We start from the raw sequence: 21214 nt of genomic DNA on the forward strand, positions 1-21214 counted from the left end.
GTTGTGTGTCGTGTCCCCCCCCCCCCGGTAAATAATTTTTATACCACGAATCACAGTGGTGTGGTATTGTCTGGAAAAATAATTCCCAAATACTGTTGGCGTAAAAAGGGAAAAGCCGAAAGATTGTCAACACCGTAAGTCGTTAAAGTCCCTTGCCTTAAGAACAAAGGAACAAGGTAAAAATGCACACAATAATTATGCTCTGTGGATTTTCATAGCCTGTCAGACAACTTGTGCCTGTGTTTCGGTTAACAGCCTTTTTGCTTTGTTTTGTGTTGTGTGTTTTATATACGTGTCTTGAGTGTCTCTCTGTGTGTATGATGTGTGTGTGTATTCGATGTACGTGTATGTGCGCAGACTGCTCTACCAACACGGAGCAAATACCATACAGATAAATACACAAGCATAGCTCAAACATGCATTTTCAGTACTCGGTGTGGTGGTGCGGGTGTATTGCCATTGTTCTCTCGCAGTGCTCCCTCTGATGCAAGCGGCTTCTCGGTTTTTATTTTATTTTTAATTAAGAAGTCTAAAATAAATAAAAAAAGAAGGAAAAAAAAATTACTTAGTCTGGTTAAATACCGATTGAAGTCCAGAAACTCACGATTTCAGCACAGTGAATGATTCTTCAGACCCTGGCAGTGTTTTGGCTATGAGACAATTCCTACTTATAAAGAGCACAATGAGTGTGTGTGGGGGGGGAAAGATAGCATTAATTTTGAGGAAGATTAATATTAGTCTTTTTAATGTTCGTTATTTTCTGAAGAAATGAATCCTTGTAGCTTTTGAGAGCTAGTGTGTCCTTCCCACTGGTATTTATTCAAGCAAAGGAAAAAATGAAGAAGGCGTAGAATAAACTCCTAAGACTGTTCAAGAATTACTGGCATTATTTCTCTCTACATCACGTGTGAGCCTGGGTTGCCTGCTATTCCTGAGGCAGAGGATCGAGGATGAAAGTCTGTGTGTCAGAGCCTGTTTTCACAACTGCATTTGGAGATCTGTCTTATTGATTAGGAAAAAAAGGGGGTGGGAATAGGAGTGTGAGGTGAGGGGAGGACCGACTGACTACTGGCTTATTGCAGCTCAAGACATTTTCTTCCGGAAAGATGTCAAACAACTGAGACACAGCAACAGAGGAAGTAGAAAGGTGGAAAAATAAGAAGAGGGACCCTTTGGAAGAAATGAAGGCATTCCTTATGAGAGCCTTGAGGCTTTTTTTTCTTCTAACATCTGACCCACAAGGGCTAGAGTGACAGCGTCATGCAAATGCTGCAGTCCAGCAGGTCTGAGAGAGGGTGGATGCTAGAGAGTGAGTTAATGTTAATGATGAGTGCAGTGAAAATACCAGCCGATACCACCCCCTCCACACACAACTGCTCTGAGTCAGCATCCGCTGCTTTGCCTTGCCTTTTTGTGCGTGCGTGTGTGTGTATGTGCGCGCGCATGTGTATGTGTGTGTGTGTGTGTGCGTGTGTGTGCTAGTGACTGTGTGTGTGCATGGAAGGTAAAGCCAGTCAGTCAGTGAGAAGCAAAGGTACGTTTGAGAGCAACTAAAATCTGACTGATTTCCATCTTCAGAGCATCAGATGTATTCCCTAAAGAGGATGGGTCTATGCGATGGGGGTGGTATAATTATGTTAATGTCATATTTATAGAGGGGAGAGATTTTTCATTCTAATTATTGATTTGAAAGCTGTGGTCAAAATTGTTTGTTAAATCATGATCAGCTTTAAAAAAAGAAATTGGATGAAATCTAGGGACTGCTATACATATATATATATCTCATATATATATTTTGTTTCGTTTAACTATTTTGTGTCTGAGGCATAGCTGATTGAATGGTGCACAGTGACAAAGAAACGTCTCTTATATAATGTTGCATTATATCATCAGCTGAAATAATATTTTAAATAATCCAAAATGTTCTGAAATCTGAAGTATCATTCTGGAGGGGAGGGTGAAGGGCAGGGGTGGGGGTGGGGGGCACTGGCAAATCTTTTCTTCAGCAGAGCGCTCTGTACAGCTTGCTTGTAAATGGATGATTCACCTGTTCGACCAGCAGAGATTCTAATTCTTCCCCCCCCTTCTGTTTTTTTTTTCCTTTTTAAAGCTGAACGGCTTCCCGAAGAGCACTGAGTTTTCTATGCCAGATTCTGCTCCAGTGGCTAGGACCTTTATGGCTGCTGTTTCTTTTGCTCTGGGCTCTGATGGAGGAAAAAAAAAAGCCACGGTGGATCCCATCCCTAAAGCAGAAATTTTCTTTTTCGTTCTGCAAACAAGGCTAAAGATCGGAGGAGAATGAATGCGAAAGTAATTCGGGATTGTGGTCGTGCCATTAAAAGTGTTCGGCTTCAGAACGAAATTATTCGGGAAATCCGAGCATTTCTTCGTACTGTATCGACAGTATTTGAAAGTTATGTGTGCTTTGAGTAATCTGGTTCAAGTGAAAACAATCTCTGCATGTCAATGTTTTCTACAGCTTATGGAGTGAAAGCTAGTTTTGCCATTGGAAAGGAAGAAGCTTTTGCTAGCAGTCTGTAGAAGGATTAAATGTTGAACGTGGGGAAGAGGCAAAAAGTGAATACACACCCAAAGGTTATCCTTGCATCGTGAATGGGTTTAAAGTACTCTGTAACCCAGGGCCCACCTGAACAGTAGGACTAAAAGTACAATGGGGAAATATTTCAATTAGAAACCCCTTAACAAGCATTTAATCCTTCTTTCAGGCATTAAGGGAAATAGAATAAAATTGTTACTGTACAAATCTGCTTCCAGCAGATTTTAACCCATTTTGAGACGCTTCCCTCTGATGCATTATAATATGGCTACTTGCGAGAAGAGGCAGTGAAGATTTTTTTCCTCTGTTCTTTCTTTTTTTCTTTTCAAAAGTTAAGGACTATAAGAAAAGTCTGTTCAGTCAGCTGATACATTGTTTGAATGTATGTATGTGTCTTGCCTGCTTATTTGATCTTTTCTGCCCCCCTTCTTGAAACTGTGGGTTGTTTGTTTGGGGTGGTGGGGGAGGAGGGGTTGTTGATTTGGGGGGGGACGTTGGTTTTTGGCTTTGTTTTGCCTTTTTTTTTTTTTTTAACAATGGCAGTGGAAGTTTTACTGACAGCGATTATGACTACTAAGCAATTCAGTATATTGGAAGACGAATTCTACTGGATCATATTGGACTTTTCCTAGTCCCTGAGACCCTAACTTGTGAGGTTTTTTAGCAACAATCACAAGTCAGGCTCTTGGGACCTAGGCGGAGGGGAACCAGCAGCTTTGGACTGTGATTGTTTCTCTGCAGAATTTAGAGAACCAAAGGAGCTTTCCTTGTCTGGAAATATACCTATTATTTCAATTGTTAAGCAGCAGAACTGTTCCTAAAAGAAAAAAAAATGTTATCCATTGTGCAACATTAGGCTGTTACATATTTGTATGTTTAGAAAACTGGACTAGATGTCATGTAACATTTAGAGTTAAAATTTATACTGAATGCCAGTTTGCACCTCAAAAAAATCCCAAACCAACTCAAAACAGATACTAAAATATACAGAAGGCTTTCAAGCATAATATTATTATTATTATTGTAGACATTCTGATAGATAATTACTGCAAAGTATATTTTCAGCTGTATTGTTGCAGCATTAATTAACTTTTAAAACATAAAGCATAAACACTGGTGTTTGAGGCCTAGAAAACATTCATTCTATTGTTGTTTGAATAATGATTTCAGTCGACAGGAAAACTGTTGCTTAGCTTTTCCTGTAACATGGGACAAAGATTATTTTGTAGTTAGTTGGCATCATTTTTCTTTGTCTAAGTAAGAACACAATATCGTATGTATTCTCTCATTTAATTTACATGTTAATCTGATAGAGAATATTGGTGTAAAAATCATACTACAGCAGAATCATACTTGCATGCAGAATCACATTTCTTGTACCTGTTCAATTTAAACTGAGCCGGCAATATCCAAGCATCGGACTCAACTTTCCATCACTTTTTGCAATTTTTCCCCCTTTGACAAAAAACAGAGCGAGCTTTAGGTTGTCCCTCATGTGTTAAGTACTTCACTGGCTTTGCATAAGAAGATTCACAAGCACACAAGTTATTCTGCACTGTTCATCACTCTTGAACTTCGGATCTACAGCACATAATTTGATTTGTATTTCTTAATATTTTATAGGTGGGTTAGTTCTGCCTAAACATTTCTCTCTGTTTCCTGTGTCTAACCAAGATGCTGCAGGACCTTGTTGCTACATCAGACTTCACTGAGACAAAGGCTTCACACAGATCAGGCATCTAAACTATTTGTTCATTTCAGAAGTGGTATTTTGGCCGCAGTATATTTTTTCCACTCATGTGGGAGGAATTGTGTTTTATTGTAAACACCAACGCTATTGTTAAAATAAATTGTTCTTATCTGTTAGTATAATACTTTTTCTTGTTGTCTTGTTTTCTTAAGAGACAGAAACTATGCGCTGTATGTAGTTTTCAAGTTGCTCAAGATGTAATTAGTCTTTAAATAGTCATAAAAATATTGCCTTAGCAATTACAGTGATGATACGGTTCCTGTAAATATGCAATTCTTTTCTTCATAAACTGTCAATCCCACATGCTAAGAACACTCAGAAGAGCTACTTGCAAACATTCAGACACAGAGGTAATGTTTTAACACAGATGTGTTATTCAGCATTGACTTCTATTTAGGCAATATTGGAAAAGTAGATCTGAATCCGTACGGAAAAGAGGAACGTGCTCAGCTAGGTGCTACATTCATGAAGCACTTTGGTAGCAACTGACATCTATTATGTGCAATAGTTTTCAGTTCTGAAAACAGTCTATTTCAGATACTGATCAGGTGAATAGGTATTCTGTTCATGCAAGCAATATAATGAGATAAAACTATATTGTGTGTCGGTATGTACATGTCCATATGCAATTTAAATTGTGCATAGTATTTATCAAAATAAAAATCCTTATGGATTTAATCAGATGCACACGTATGTATGCATTCAAGATTTTCATTGCATTTATTTTTCAATCAGCAAAACCTACTTGAACGCGGATGGCTCACATTCAGCACTCTGAATTCATTTTGCATTTAATACTGTACGTACAATGAAGGTGAAACCGTAGTGTGAAACGTCTGCCTCTGTCAGTCTGAAGATTTCAAGTATGCTCTGCTCTGCAGTGAGAGCGAGAAGAAAGTGAATCATTAGAAACCCCTACCTGGCTTATTTGGTGCTACAGCAAAAGCCGTAAATACACAGTACTGCCTCTGCATTACTGCTGGAATTGGGAGAACTCCAGTGGCTCTTCTCTTGCCCATTGTACTCACTGCTGCCCCTTGCCACAGAGATGGAAAAGTTGGTACTCTGCCTTCCTTTTTCCCTCCTCCCTCTTCCTCCTCACACAGCAAAACCAACCTCTGGTACACATCGAACTCCTTGTGGTGGGGCAGAGGCGGATGGAGGGGAGGGAGAATCCCGGTCTTTGCTTGGGCAGAATTCCCACCACGATCAAGAAGATGTTTCCCTGTCCTGGGACTACGTGACAATGCCTACAGACACCATGCAGAAAGCAGTCTTATTTACACATTGACAGTATATGCAAGCTGTCTCTCTTAGCACAAATAAATAGAAAGCATCATCTTCAGTATGCTATGCTTAGATATATGTACAGAATTTCAATATATTCCCACTTCTATATGACTTTATGTTGTTTCAGTCCAAAATGCTTTTAAATGCTATTTAATATGTGATTTCGGAGTAATCAGCTTGTGCTACAACAAAAACAAAAACCCAAAACACAAGCTCTTGCAAAGGGGGGAGGAAGAGAGAGAGAGAGTGAAAATGATGTGTGGTGCATACAAAAAAGGAATGATATTAACAATTCGATGAATTCCTAGTTGGTAGACCAGACTGAGCCAGACGCATATATTAACGGCTGTCTGCTGCTGATGTGAGCCTGCTCAATGCGGTGGAAATGAAGGATCACCTAGTCTCTGACACCAGCTTATTTGTACGTTTTAATTTTAAAAAGGAAAATCACTGTTTTACATAAACATCTTAACCCCTGCATGATTTTCTTTCTTTTTTCCTCCCTCACATTGTTTGCTAATTTACTGTCAACTTAAAGTGCTGTTTAGCTACAGCCCAACAAAACATCAGTCAAAAAGCAGAGGGAAGTATTAGCTTCTCTTTTGTCTGCCATGTACAATTGGGTTATTATTATGATAATTGTCTACTTTAATTTTTAGTCTTCATGGGAGATGCAACAATTTTCCAGAGCTTAGTTTTTGAAGCATTTTAAGTTTCAACAAGATACCATTTCATTTTAAACCTAAACTCAAAAAAATGCTTATAGCTCAAGCTGGGGTGATTTGATCAATTCTTTTCATTAACCTGCAAGTCTTTACCACTTTAATATAATATTATATATGTGGGACAGGATTTCTTTTCAAACCATATACACACTAAGATCCATTAATACAGTGCTGAAGACTGTTACATGAGTCAGGGGAATTCCAATCCAAGTTAATTACTGTTGGAATTAGAGGAAAGAATATTTTACTCAAAGTTGTATAAAAAGAATCTACAATTATCACATTTCAGGGCATTGCTCTATTCATTTGATGAAAAATGTCAATGAAATTTAACAGAAGATGTTATGCATTTCCATGGGTAATGAAAATCGGCACATTCACGATTAGCTAACACAACATTTTCAGTGTGTTAATATGCAGTGCAGCAAAAATTTCTGTAGGCAGTAAATGTAGCCATCATTTTGATTTGCCCATATGATGATTATGCTCAATTCCTGACTGGGTACTTAATTTCACACTGAAAAGCAGTCATCTCCTCTTAGGAACCGGCTGTATCCTACCAAAAAAAAAAAAAAAAAAAGACTGACTGCTGCCTGAGGTCTATAGCTAGCTAGGTAGTCAGATAGATCTGTGCAATGGAAAAAAAAAAATAATCTGGGATCCTATAAAAATGCTAGGTGAAACTGTATTGGTCAATTGGAAGTAGATTTATTTTGTTATTTTCATTTAAAGTATTTTTGTCCAAACAATGTATCAGAGACATTCATCACCTTGTTAATTTTTTTTTCATTGATGATTACAATAGGCATCTTCAGAGTTTGTTGGATGCTGCGTCATTCCATTCCTTGGCAACACTAGAGTTATTCTAACCTGGTGAGTTATATTCAGACCAGAATCTAGCTATATTAATTTGAGTGCAAAGCTATGTTTTACTTGCAGTGCCTGAGTAGCAACAAGTGGATGGACTATGGAAGCCTTAGAGAGTAAGTGAACGTAAGATTATTAAGATCAACACTGATAAAATTATTTCATCTTTATAAACATCTTTAACCCATTAAGTAGGATTTAAAATTAATCACAGAATCAGCCAGTCGATTATAGACTAAAGTTTATCTGGTGGGCTTTCAGGATTGCAGTCTTTACTCCTGTTCCTGCTTACATAGGAATTAAGGATTAGTTGTAATTGTACAATAAACTAGATACGGTAATGATACTTTGAACAATATGAGTATCCTGTAGGGAAAAAGGCAGATAATATTCTGTACCTTACTTGTTAGCTGTTGCAATGTGATTCTCTACAAGGAACATATTCATTTATTTAAATGGCCAAGCAAATCAACAAGGTTGTGCTGAGTAGTTTAGGGCTAGTAATTTTGGTTTTGGGTGGTTTTCTTCCACCCCCACCCCCCCCCCCCCCCAACTTCTTTTCTTGGATGTGTGCTTGTCATGCATGGGAAGGTATGAAGGAAAAACAGCTATTCAGCAGAGACACGTCCCACCCCTTTAATTAAGCTTTTCCTGGACTATGTAAAAACACTGGCAATGTGTAAAACCCATTTGTGTGGGGTTTTGTTGGATTTTTTTTTATTTTAACAGATTCCTAAGTATTATATTAAGATACCTCAGTGATGAAATACATTTGAAAATAGTTGCACTAGTAAGTCACTGGATACTGAAAGGGTTGGATGGCATCGGCACGGAGCCAACTGGAAGATCTTTTTTTTTTCCAGTTAATTCCTTTCACCTAGTAGGCTCCTTAAGCATTAGGCAGAACCCAGTATGTGGCTAAGTTATTGCTCTAGTGTTCATCACACAAAAAGCACAGTCTTAGCATTTATAAATTTTCTTCAGGGAGGTTTCTAATCTAGACAGCATTTGCGTTTGGGGATTACACCACAGTCTGTTCCCCACCACCTCCCCCTCTAACATGTAGCCCTTTCAACTTCTTCAAAGAAGTGGGGAAAAGTAGGTTCTTTTATTAATAGCAGAAAACAAACCAACTGCTGGACTTCCGTGGCAGAGCTCACATAATGCGGCAGGGTGGGAACTGTAACAAAGAATGCTTGAATGCACTAAACGTATAGTGAAACCCCATTTACATTCGCTGATGGAGCTTAAAGTACAATAAGTGAGAAGTTTAAAGTAGAAATAAGCAGGGCCATGAAAAGACTTTAGTGAAGGTAGATACTTCTTGAAAAGTTTAGCGCAGGATTTAATTTCAAACTCAAGTCTTTCCTAGCAGAATGCATTTCTTCATAATACAACCCTTTACTCAAAGCATCTCCATCAGATGAAGGTAAATCAGATGAAGAGAGTATCTTCAATGCATAAAGAAGTAGATTCTGGTTATCCGATTTATACACTGATTTTCATACAAGTGAGACAGCAGTGGAAAAGTCTTCATGGTTCACTGTCTGTTCCTCTGCACTCTCTCTCCTTTGCAAACTGCCTTTGATGTGAAAGAAACACCTTTGTGTCTAGAAACAAGTTTGATTGTTGGATGGTCCCATGATTTCTAGTTCCGCTTCTAAAATTTATGTGTACATGTTGGTATAGGTACGCTGGAGAATTGGACAAGTTAGTTGGGGTTTTTTTCTGCTAAAGGTTATTCTGTGAAATAGAATCACAACATTACTAAGTGAGTAGCTGTCACCTTCTTCTCTTCTCTTCCACCATGGTAATCGTCTCTTTGCTTCAGCCCCTTCCACAGCCCCGCCGTGAGGCCCTACAAGATGCCTGCTTCCTTCTCCGAAGAGTTTGAATGAGCCTTGCTCCCTCTTTTTCCATTTGTCTCCATTTGTGGTGGTTCTTCACCCCGAACATGAAGGACATATAAATTGGCCCTACCTGTAACTTTTTGCAGAATCTGCATCCCCTCCCTCAGCCCTGTTCAGAAACTACCAGTTGTCAGAGGTTATATATTAGGTTGCTAGTTGCAGTTTTACGAATAAAGCTCTCCTCCTTGTTCATTTTCTTCCAAAGAATGGCATGATAGCCCTGCTGCCGCACAGTCGGAACAGAGGATCGTTTGTGGAACATCGGATTTAATAACTGTGATTTGGGGAGTGGGGGGGATACGGAATAACTTTCTGCAGCTCTCTTCAGCAGAGGTAATTTCTGCTAGTGACGTGCATGAAATATTTGCTACCGGCATTTAATCAGATTCACATTTCCGGAAGTTTTGACGATTGGTCCTTATCCTCGAGGAGCCTAGTTCTGCTTCGGGCACGCAGCAGGCGGGCAGTTCTGCTCCGTAGAGCCTGGCAGCCGGCTCGAGCCTAATGTGGTGCTTGAGGTGCTTGCCCTCGTGCAGGCAGCCGGTGCGAGCCTAATGCGGGCGCAGCACCGGCCGTGCGCAGCGCCTCGCCCTCCGTATCCGCGCGGGGCCCCGACGGCACGGGCGTCAGCTTTTAGCAAGCCTGGTGCGTGAAATGGCTGGTGCAGCCATTTTGTGGTGGGATTTACAGCTTTTGACTGCAAGTGGAGGGTTCGTCGCTCTGTTGGGAAGATTTCTCACAAGACTGAGGATACACAGTGCTTAATAGCTCCTGCTCATGTATTTATATACACACGCTGGACTATCCAGGGAGTTAGATTTACTGTTAGACTTTAAATAAACCTAGGAGACTGTGCTTTTCTGGTGTTTATTATGTCAGCGTATTATTTTGGATATTAATTCTCAAACTTATGCCTCTTTCTGAAATAGATGGGTATGGTCAAAATATTGATGTTTCAGGAGTCATTGGGGCACCCAGTTCTAACACAATGGCTGGATGTTTAAAAGCAAAACAGGTTACCGATGCAATGTTGGAAACCTCTCCCGACTGACTCAGAGGGTTAGATTTCTTGTGGGTGTTGCCGGGATCTGAGTATTGAGCTTTGGTAGGCTTTTATGAGTTAATAAATTCCAAAGGCTGCAGTTTGGCCTTCCGAAATTTGGTAATCATTCCCTAAATGCTAGCAGGAAATCAAAATTACTACATGTAATAACTAACACTTTTTAAAACCCTTCAAATGTTTCCAAACTGCCGCCTACATGGTCTTCTTTCCTGCATCGAGGGCTAAAGATTTAGGGTCACTTCCTGGCACACAGCAGACACCCTGGCATGAATGCAGACAGTTCCCTCAAGCTCCCTGTCAGTGAGTCAACCTTTACTTTCCTTCCCTGACACGTGCCCGGTGCTGTCCAGGCAGACCGTGGGCTCGTTTGCGTGGGGACCGCCACTCCCTAACCGGGAGCGCGGTGGGACCTGGACTTTGGTTAGAGCTCCGAGGCCACAGTTTAATGCAAACAATAGCAAAGCATTCAGTGGTCAGTAGGAGGTCATGATTTATTGTGGTGGTGTGAGGGGACATTTTATACTTTTTTTTTTTTTTTCCACAGCCTTCTTTCTGCTATTTGTTCTTTAGGTGTTCACAGTAACTTACTGCTGTGGCTGGGAAGAGAGAGGAGCACATCTGAACAAGCCATGGGATCTCACATCCCGCTGTTCACCTAGTCTTCATCGAGACTCTTCAGCTTTGTTTTGGCATCCACATTTACTTTTTTTCAGATTAATATTTTTAGCGGTCCTAATGATCTTCTGCAATAGCTAGTTAGAAAAAAATTAATGTTAAGGAGTAGCTTCAAAGAAACTCCCTGGGGTCAGCACTTCTCTATGAAGCAGCCTTATGTGTGTCTCAATACTGTATGATTTTACTATGGCCAAAATATCCTTCAGCTGGCGTCCGGCTCAGATTATGAAGTGACAGTAGAACATAATATCTGCAGTAGTCTTCTCAGAGGACTTGCAGACTCTCCTGTCCTGTGGTAAAACCTGTGGCTGAATGCCATCCTATACCCTCGCTGCTTCTAGGTACCATCTGCAGTTCACTGAACCAAGGACCTTGGTACCATGCAAGGCTTGTACCATACCTGCACTAGGCGAGGAAGACAGCCAGACACCTCCTCCTCCTTTCCTTCCCTCCTTTTCCCTCCCCCTTACCTCCTCCCTTGTGTCTCCCACACATAGCAGAAATATCACATGTCCGCTGCCAAGGCAAACTCAATCATCTAGTCTGACTTCCGCCATAAAACATGCCAAAGCATTCACCGAGCAACTCCCACATCAACACCAACAATTTCTGTTTGGTTAGCGTGTATATTTAGGATTTGGGATGGCAGAGAATCCATAACCACCCCAGGAACAGTGTCCCAGTAGTGTATTACATCACTATTAAAAACACAGGCTTTATTTCTAATTGTAATTTGTGTAGCATCAGCTTCCAGCTACTGAAAATTTCCTGACAATTTAAATGGTCATTTGCTTTCACCTCTTAGCATTTTCACTGAAAAAACTAATGAGATTGTCTTCACTGTCTTACTGTAAGTTAGGTTTTTGGGAAGATCAGATCATGTTGCTTGCTCTTGTTTGAACCCTTCCCATTTTGTCACTATCCACTGCAAATACTAGTACTGGAACAATGATCTGATGTCAGGAATGGTATTATTAGTTGTGCTAGTAATTCCTATTTTCTTTTGTTTGACTTGTAGATCTCGTTTATTCTCTCCTTCACTCCACTATACTGAGACCACAAGTATAGCTGAAGGAATAAAGAGAGAAATAGATTTGAAAAAGTCTTGTCTGAGCTACTTGAAGGTGCCCAATTCCAGCTAAAATTAATAGGAGTTCAGCACCTAAACTGTTAAGTACTTCTGTTGCCTTTATTCAAGCAGAACTTTATGTCAATGGGAGAAATAACAGAATTAGCTCATCAGTGTTTGATTAAATAGTAGCCAGGTAATTTTTAACCTCCATTAATCTATTTATTGAATAAATTGTGGTTAATTTCAGAAGGAAATGACAGCAGCTGTATTATTCTTACTATTTGAAAACTTACTTGATTTCAGCATTTTCCGCTTCTAGTATACTCGAGTTACAGAAATAGATCCTACAGATGGATTAAAACATACCCATGTGTTGAAACCAGGCAATCAGTCTCACATTTTACAGGTATTCATCCAAACAGAGAGGATGTAGCTAGCTAAGGGATTATTTTTAATGTGTTTCTCCAAAGTTCTGTAACCTACTCCCTTCACAAGGCTTATTTGACTGATCTCAGTAAATCTTCAAGCCTGTATGTTTTATCATTTTTCTATCAAGGGTTTGGGGAGGAGGGGTGTGGGAAGACTGATCTTAGATAAGCAGTGCAAGTTGGTTAAGAAAGGAGATGGCTGTCGTCTGTAGCCTTTCCAGACAGCAGTACAGTTCCAGACAGTCACCTGAGTATTTTCGCTTTGTCTCAACTATAAATCACAGTCTGCTAATGGCTAAGGCTGACACCTTGACATTTTCAAGAAGAGTAAAAGACCTGATTTAAATGGAAATCAATTTCATTTCACAAATCTTGGGCTACTACTCCAAATCTGGTCTTGTTCTTTTTTGTGTCTTATTCAGAATTTCCATGATCTTGATAAAGGATTAGTTGTGTTAATACAATGACTTTCGTTTCCTATGTACAGTTTAAAATTACAGAAATATGCGTGCGTAAGCAGTGCATCATGGGACCTGGTTCCAGATAGGCGTGGGAAAGGAACTCCCTTTTCTGACAGCCCGTTGAAGGTGATGGGCAGAGCTCCTTTGGCTGACGGTGCAACTTTAACTCCCTCACTCTTTTACCACCTCCACAGGCAGTAGCTAGCCTGCACCGGAAGGAAGGAAGGAAGGAAAGGCACGGCTCAGAGCATGTCCTCTCACGGCCCTGCTCTCCCAGACATGAATGCCTGTGGGGTGCTTGGAAGGGGTAGCAGTGCTGGTACACCAGGACTTCCCAGTGCACAATACGTTTTCGTGCTTGTAACTGCCTCTATGAAGCCAAAATGGCCCAGAATTCCTAAAAATCTCTGCTGCACTTTTTATGATTTGAATACAGAAAAAGAAACCCCATGCAAATGGAATTCAAGTTACTTTTTCTTTTTCTTTTTCTTTTTTCTTTTTCTCATTTTGCCTGATCGTAAGAATGTACTGTAAAGGCAAGATATTCCCCATTCAAGGAAGGAGGGGAATGAGCTTAGCGATCGTAGCACCCACGGTACTGTTGCACTAACAAGTGTAAGTAAACACAATCCAAAACTTGAGTTGCTCCAGCTGTCCGATAAGGAGCACAACAGCTGTTTTGGAGGAAGGCTGGCTGTGGGAGCAGCTGCCTCGTGTCGCAGACGTAGCCACTGCCCCAGCTGAGAGCTCTGAGGTGGCATCAGACCTTCAGTGACTGGAGGTCCGAAAACGACCCTGAAATATTCTTTCCAATTGTTGCATGAGGAGACACCACACTCTGCAAAATGTCAGTTTTCTTACTTGGCAAACCAAAACAATCTGGAGGACACTTTGGTTAAAAAAGGATGGGAAGGTGGCGTAACGTAATGCGTACATGAGAATCTAAGCCAAATGAGTAAGCTATGCCTAAATTTGCCAACAGATACATTCCTGTGTGAAGCTGAAAAAGGAAAAACATCCTTAGCGTACAAAGGATTAAAAATGCCTGATGGCCATCCCATGTTTAAGCCCCTTAAACAGGGTGGTGTGAAACCTGTAGCAGTGTCTATAGCAACAGGTGTTAAATCAAAGGTAAGAATTTTTCTCTTTCTGTCTCTCTTGCCTGCTGCACAATAGTCCTGAAAACCTGTAAGAACCTCATTAAAACCATGCATGTATCGCACAGCCCTGGTGCCTCAAATGACTTTCAAAGGCCATAGCCATGTGCCATCCAGACGCTGTCCGTTGGCGTTATCGCAGCACATCTTAAGGAGCAGGAAAAGACAGGGTGCTGGTGTGGAAGGAAACGCTAACAATCTAGCAAATTGCTAGCATCTGGCCCAGAATCTTTTCTCTCTGACAGCACCCACTAACACGTGCCCAGGGAAAAGGACGAGATGAGGACAAGTACAGCGCTACTTCTCTGTTGTGTTTTCCTGTGTCCCGCAGACTGTAATGCAGTGGCTAATGGGTGGTACCAACCTCTTTAAGCACCCGTGGCGCAAACTTTTACTTTCTTCAGTGCATTTGTTTAATTACTTCTGCTTTAATTTTACAAAGACTTTTGGTATCATAGCAATGGTATCTTTTCTTGATTACAAATATCTCCATGTTCTGCAGATCCATTTGCGACTGAGGAGGACTGAGAAAATGTTGGAGCCCTGTGTAAGTGGTTTGCATGAACTTCCAAGGCTCAACACCTCTACGCAACCTGTATCATTACGCACACTTAATTTGTTTTCTCTGAGTGTTTTCTTGACAGATAGAATTTGTAATGTGCAGTTATATGACAGATTTTACCTGGGGCCAATGTTTTTTTCTGATACGTATAGCTTACTGGCAAACTTTTCCAGCCACACACTGTTCTGTAGAATGGAGAGATTTTAAGGTGGATTAGATCAACGCTGTGACGTTTGGCACTGTGATGTTCTCATGACTGTTTTTATCAGTACAAATCATGCCCTGGAAGACAGAGGCATCTTGCAGTCTTGTCGTTTCCATGAAGGAATGCTTTGGCCTTGTTTGGCTTTGATCATTGGCTTCAGCTGCTAAGATGTCATCATCAAATTTAAATGTTTTGAAGAGTGGCCACCATCCTTACAAAGTACTTATACTATTTCCACTACCAAAAAGCTCCATACTATGAGCTCGATTCTTTTGTACTTAACATATCCTCAAATTACACGGGGGACAGTGTAATGCACGCTGGAAGGCATTTCTTACCATAGCAGCCCTTGTCAGAACATCTTGCCTACCGAGTCACGGGTTTCAAGAACAAGATGAAAAGTTTACGTTGAAGACTGAATCAAAGTAGAATACTAGCTCTGGAAAAGGATTTTAAATCATGTATATTATCAGACTGAAAGGTTCTGTTTAGATTTAAGCAAAGAAATATAATATTTGCTCAGGATCTAAAAGCTACAACAAAAATAGAAACAAATCAGTGGCTTCACTGCGTATCATTTAACATGATGCAAAACTATCCTGGCATATTTTTAATGGAACATGAGTTTAAATATTAACTGTTTAGTTTAAACAGAGATTTTAGCTTTTAATATAGCAGCTTTATTGGATGATTCGTGTAAACTGTACATGAGCTTTTAAAAGTAACTATAGTATCACAATTTGTAAATTGTATGATTTTACTAAAGACTCCAGCTGAAGTAATTCACAATCCCCATTTTTAAGACAGTCACTGAGTTCTTAAAATTTAACATCTAATTGTAAGTGCAGATTTTAGGAGAATTAGACCAAGTGAAGCTACTCTGCTGTATAATGCCAGTTTATTAGGACATACTACAACATGGTTGATGAGGCCAATCAAAATGAATTCACAGGGTTACTTGGTATTTCTGTCAGACCTGACTGCGTATTAAGAACATTTGAATTTAATGTTAGTCGCTCAGCACAGTGGTGACCAATCTATGTAAGAAAATCCAGTTTACCCAGTGTGACTAGGACAAAGTAGGCAACAACTCCATTGCTATCGCCTTTGCCTAGTCATTTAAACTGTGTAAAATAAGTGGGGCAGGACTTTTCCCCTATTTGATACTGGGATATATAACTACACAATACAGTGGAAAAGCAAGCTGTCTGCTTTATAGTCAGCTCAGAAAACAAATAAGCTTTTGGTCTAGGTAGCCATCGTGCATATTTCTAACCTGGCTATGCTGTGGGGTGGTTAGTGCAGCACCAAGCCGAGGCCACTAAATCCTCTGGAGAGGCGCGGTGGCATCAGTCTGCTCAGCCCTGCGAGCATCCTCGGAGCACAGGGCTCGACCGTCTCTGCCTCTGTCTGCGGGACACCTCCGCTGGGGCTCGCCCGCAGTTTTTGTACAGTCACGTGTTAGAACCAGTAGAACTTCTCCTAGTGATAGCAACGGCTAAATTGAATACTTGGGACTTCAGAGGAGCCATAAGTCATTAGAAGTGTTTAGAAAGTGTCACAAAACTATAGATGCCTCATGCCATTTGCACCATCCTACTGGTGCCAGTCCAGAAGACTGCAAGTCCCTAGGGACTGTGTGACGCATCTGCCAGCCTCAGACAGATGTCTGAGGTACTCCAAGGCATCACAAAGGGCAACAGACACCTACACATAGGAAACTGAGCGCTGTGTTACCTGACCCATTCCATTGGACTCTCATGAACTTCACAAACCACGTATTTTGTTGAGAAAGGTGTCTCCCTTAAAATATTCCAGTGCGACTATCACAACCAGTTTCATTTTTGGAGTTTATCTTTTCAGGGGGAAGTCGGATAAAAGCACAGCATAGTGAAATACATCAGTGGATGCTTGCGTGTAGCTCAGGTTTATGTAAGCCAGAGTTCCACACGCAGACACAAGCCAGCATTTGACCACTGTTACTGCTATAATGGTCAGATCATGATTTCTCTTTTTTGACTTTCTTCTTTATTTTTTTAGTGTTGATGTTAAGAGATAGCCTCTTTAATCAATAGCTGTCTCTAATGGTTCTGCTATGACAAAATGGTGCTCTCATTTTTCATTAATTGGCCTTTTCCTACTGTTTCCTACAAACGTCAGAAGATCAACTGAGCCACACGTTTGGATTTAAGCTGTGTAAACATATACTATGTCAGTACTCTGCTTTACCCTTTTCATAGCTGCAATGAGCAGTTTAAAGTGTACAGTCTAGGGATTTGTTAGTGATAAATGTGCCGCAGACATCGCAGGTGAGGATGGTTGCTTCCTTTCACGAAAAAGCTCCAGTCCTCACAGCGGACGTACCAGAAGCCCGGCCAACAGAGGCAACTCCGCTGCCCAGCGGCGCTGCAGACCCACGCTGGGACGCTCCTTTGCTTCAGCCCCGGTATGACCCTGTCTTTCCTCAGCAGATCTGGGTAATTGAGAGGGAAATGGCAGTCCACTGTTTCGGGAAATATTGTCTCAGATGGAAAACAAATGTGTTTAGGTAGCAAAGTCAAGATTTTGCTCCTTATCCCATGTGTGAAGGCCAGGGTATTTTTTGTTTCACTTTTTTAAATGGAAGTAGAATTTCTATTCCCTGTGCTGAACCGAATGTTACATTTTCCTGATAGTTTGTCTCTTATTTTGCATTGTATGCACACCTCTGAATTTCCTGTGAGAGCGTTCTTTGTGGTAGTAAAGATTCAGAGGCATTGCTAGAAATTTCCTCTCAAAACGATTTATCAGTTTTGTGAGTTAGATCCTTGAAAGATGAAAACCAGTGCATTAAAGCCAATCTCCAGCAATTATGGAAGACATTTGCCTAAAAATTCTTTATACAATTTGAAGAGACTCAGCACATTCTCGGACTGGTTGAAAAGCGAGTTGCTAACATTTCAGAAATACAGAACTCAACGAAAGAAAAGCACAAGGTCATTTATATTTTCCATGATGAAAATGGGGCCAAATTCATGACCAGCATAATCGGGTTCAGGCCCACTGACTTTAGCAGACCTCACTTATGCCAAGTGGCAGGCTGGCTCATTGATAATAATACCCTGGTCCCCCTTTGCTCTACGTTACTGCCAACAAAAACTTGCATGCATAGAAAGGTCGTGCTCAAATTCTCTGTAGAAACCAGACACTTCTACCACCTCAGTCGAACCACTCACTGGACTAGGTACTAATGGTAAGTATTTACAAGATCAGGATGCTAGTCTCAAACAATATGGAGGTGTGGAGGTCTACATATGTTGCCTGTGGAGTTTTGTGAGTTTTGTATTCGTTTGTTGGGGGAGTTTTACCTTTTTTTTTTTTCCTTTTTTTTTAAGCTAGAATGCAAATAACATACTGCTGAATGAATTTTCCTTTTTTTCATTACTTATACAGCACTGTGCAGTAGCGATTGATACATAACCCACTTCAGAAGGCATCATACCTAAATGAATATTTCTTATTCAGACAGTATTATTGCTAGAATGAAAGCTTTTTCTGAAAAAGAACTGCCAAATCTGGACTTTGCTTACCCAGTGAGGAGAAAAAAAGCCTGCGCAGGGTAAAAATATGAGGACAATAATATTTCCTAATCACACTCTCAGGTTGGAAATGATTTTGCTATCCTAACCCCCTGGAATACTATTTTTTTTTAGAAGTCTCTCATAAAATTAGTAATGGCAAGAACATACTGAGCCTGAATAGCATGCCTATGTGAGAGTCTGAAACCATGCAGTTTCTAGCATCTGGGGATGAAGTCTCGCTGTTCAGCAAGCTGCTCTGGATAGCACGGATAGCTCTGGCAGCAAACTGGAAACACCCGTACGGAAGTGCCGACCGAAATAAGTGGTTTATTTGGTTTAACTGTATTTTTCTAACCATGATGTTTCGTTTAAAATCTGTATTTAACATGCACACAGGTAAATAGATATATGTTCTTTCATGAAATCACTGCTGGTCTTCGTGACATCAAATCCACACCTCTGACCATAATTATCAGACATTGGTTTTATGGTCCTCACAGCAGTAAGCAATATGCGCACACACACTTATATGTATATATGCATATATGACTTTTTGAATATGTGTTTCAAAACACCCTTTGATTTTGTGTTTGGTATGTGCTTGCATCTGATTTTTCGTGAACTTTTTTGCGGCGGTGCGGAGGAGCCTGGCAGAGCAGGGTGGTGGCGGTCCGCAGCCGAGCTGCGGGTGTGTGCGCGTGTGCCTGTCCAGCGCAGCGAGCCCTCCGAGGATGGTGTCCTCTGTTTTGCTGCTGGGGATCAGCTGGGAAAAGCCCCCCCACATCCAGCACTGGCGGTGCTCGAGAGCACCATGCTTAGCTCCCAATAAGAGCGTGCTGCGGGGGGGCACGGGATCCCTCATCCCATGACTCCCAGGAGCGTGGTGCCCTGTGATCTGTTGTGTGTCTTCTGTAAGGGACGGTGCTCAGGACGTTTCGCTGAGAGCTTTAAACTCATGTCAGCCATAACTTCACGTAGTTCAGACCTGATGGTCTCCAAAGTGAGATCTTTAATGCTTTGCTCTGCTAAACTTCTCCCTTGTGTGTAATGGTTGGTGTATGGAGGAAGAAGGAGGAGGGGAAGGTGATAGGAAAACCAAGGGTTTGATTGGCATGCGGTGATTTTGGACTAGCGGGAAGCAGGCGCCTCGGCTCTCCAGCCCCCACATACTTCTCAGTCCATGTGTGCTGAGAGGGGAAAGAAGCCGATATTGTTCCCTCTAAAATTAATTCCCAGTTAGCCAGTTACTCCTGGTTTTTAGCTCAGAGCACACTGTAATTGCATTTTTCATTTCAGTAATTATAGAGGATATTAAAGTGGATAGACAGTTGTAGCGATCTGGCTCTTTAGACATATCCACTTGTCCAAGATCAAATGGCTACAGCATATTTAGGGTTACACGCTCCTTCTTTTCCTTCTTGTTCTCTACTGCAGTGGATTTTTTTCGGCGTTACCATGGCAACGCTATATCTGGCTGCCAGCTCTGTCGTAAGTTATTGAACTGAGACTGGCTTTTGGTTTAGCAGATAATTAGGTTCTGTCTCACAGGTTCATTTTCCTGTGACTGGGACGTGAATATGACCTACAGCTGGCCTCAATTTCAGTGTCACAGACAAAACTTTAACCCTTCCTAGTCTCGCCACTACCGTACCCTCTGCGGCGGTTGGCGGCGACTGCAAACGCTTTCGCGGGGGTGTTGGACGCAGCGCACCCTCGTGAGTCCTGGGGGCTCATTGCCCAGGCTGCGCTAATCCTCAGCGAGGAGGGGGACAGCCCGGCTTGGGCTCATGCGCTGGGCGGGCGGGGGGAAGAGTATTGCTAGCACCAGATGAATATTGATTGTCTCGTATGTAGATTTGTCGGAAAGGTAAGTTCACTGCTTGATTAGTGACCCTTTAAATAATAGAAATTCAAAGGGCGGCAGCAGGCATTTTTTGCTTGACTCGGGAGTATGAAATATTTACGAGACCTGTTTTAGCGCACAGGGCCCCATCCTTGGCTGGTACCTGCGGCAAGGGAGCGAAGCTGCGAGGAACCGCCGGGTCGTTTCTGTGTGTAACTCCCTGATTTTCCTTTTCTCCTCTGGGAGAAGGGGGACCCAGCCTGGGGGGGTGCAGGGCACCTGCCACTGGAGCCCGTCATCCCCCAGCACCCGGCCCTGGGGCGGGCGCAGGCAGCACCGCACCAGACGGACCCTCGAGCCGGCATAATGAGGCCTGAGGAGGAGGAAGAGTCACCATTTTCTTCAGCGCGGTTCTCAAACCTGCTCTTTTCCAGTGTTTGTACACAATGCAACGTGGTCTTACAGTTTTAGCAGTTTCAAGCCGGGGCGTAAAACACTTTTCTGTCTATTGAGAAACCTGCAAGAAAAGGTATCGATCAAAGGGAAATTCCACGAGATTTCGCTAGCAGACATTTCCTTAGTTTGTCCATGGGATGAGGCAAGGTTTTTCCTATCCTGAAAAGAGCAAGGCAGGTTTCTCTCCCAAAGCTGGCACGTCCCAGAGGGTCTTCCAGAGAAGCACAAGACCATTGGTGTAGGAGTCACGTAGCTGTTTCTCTGGGGCCACAGCTTCTTGCTGGCTCTCTGGCAGCGCACACCATAGTGCTGCTGGGACTCGCCCCATCCGTGTTTCCTATCGACGCTCCTCTTTCTAGGGAATCTCACAATTACAAAAAAAGAGGCTAGCTGCAAAAATTGATGGACCTCCACTGTTACCCATCACGGGGCTCTCGCATCCGGGGCATTCTCTGTGCGTGCTACGGAGATGCTGGCAGGGTGGGCACTTGTCCTCGGCTTCCCTTCCCCCTTCCCACCAAATTATTTGTGGCGATGTCTCTTGATTGGAAGGTCAAAGTGTTCAGACAGGGCATCCATCTTGCTCGTATGGAACGTGTCCTTCTGAGGTAATCTCCCAGCCTGCATTTGTTG

The 21214-nt window shown here is 41.8% G+C and overlaps 1 long non-coding RNA gene across 2 annotated transcripts in view; it reads left to right on the top strand.

The window, feature by feature from the left end:
- Positions 1-2942, top strand: part of LOC142604294 (uncharacterized) — a 234523-nt gene extending 231581 nt beyond the window's left edge. For both annotated transcript variants that reach the window (XR_012838169.1, XR_012838166.1), the window contains one exon: positions 2111-2942. This is a non-coding gene — a long non-coding RNA (uncharacterized LOC142604294). The remainder of the gene's footprint in view (positions 1-2110) is intronic.
- The last annotated feature ends 18272 nt before the right edge of the window (positions 2943-21214 follow it).

The sequence above is a fragment of the Balearica regulorum genome, chromosome 1, assembly GCF_011004875.1.
Source record: "Balearica regulorum gibbericeps isolate bBalReg1 chromosome 1, bBalReg1.pri, whole genome shotgun sequence".
NCBI classification, from domain to species: domain Eukaryota; kingdom Metazoa; phylum Chordata; class Aves; order Gruiformes; family Gruidae; genus Balearica; species Balearica regulorum.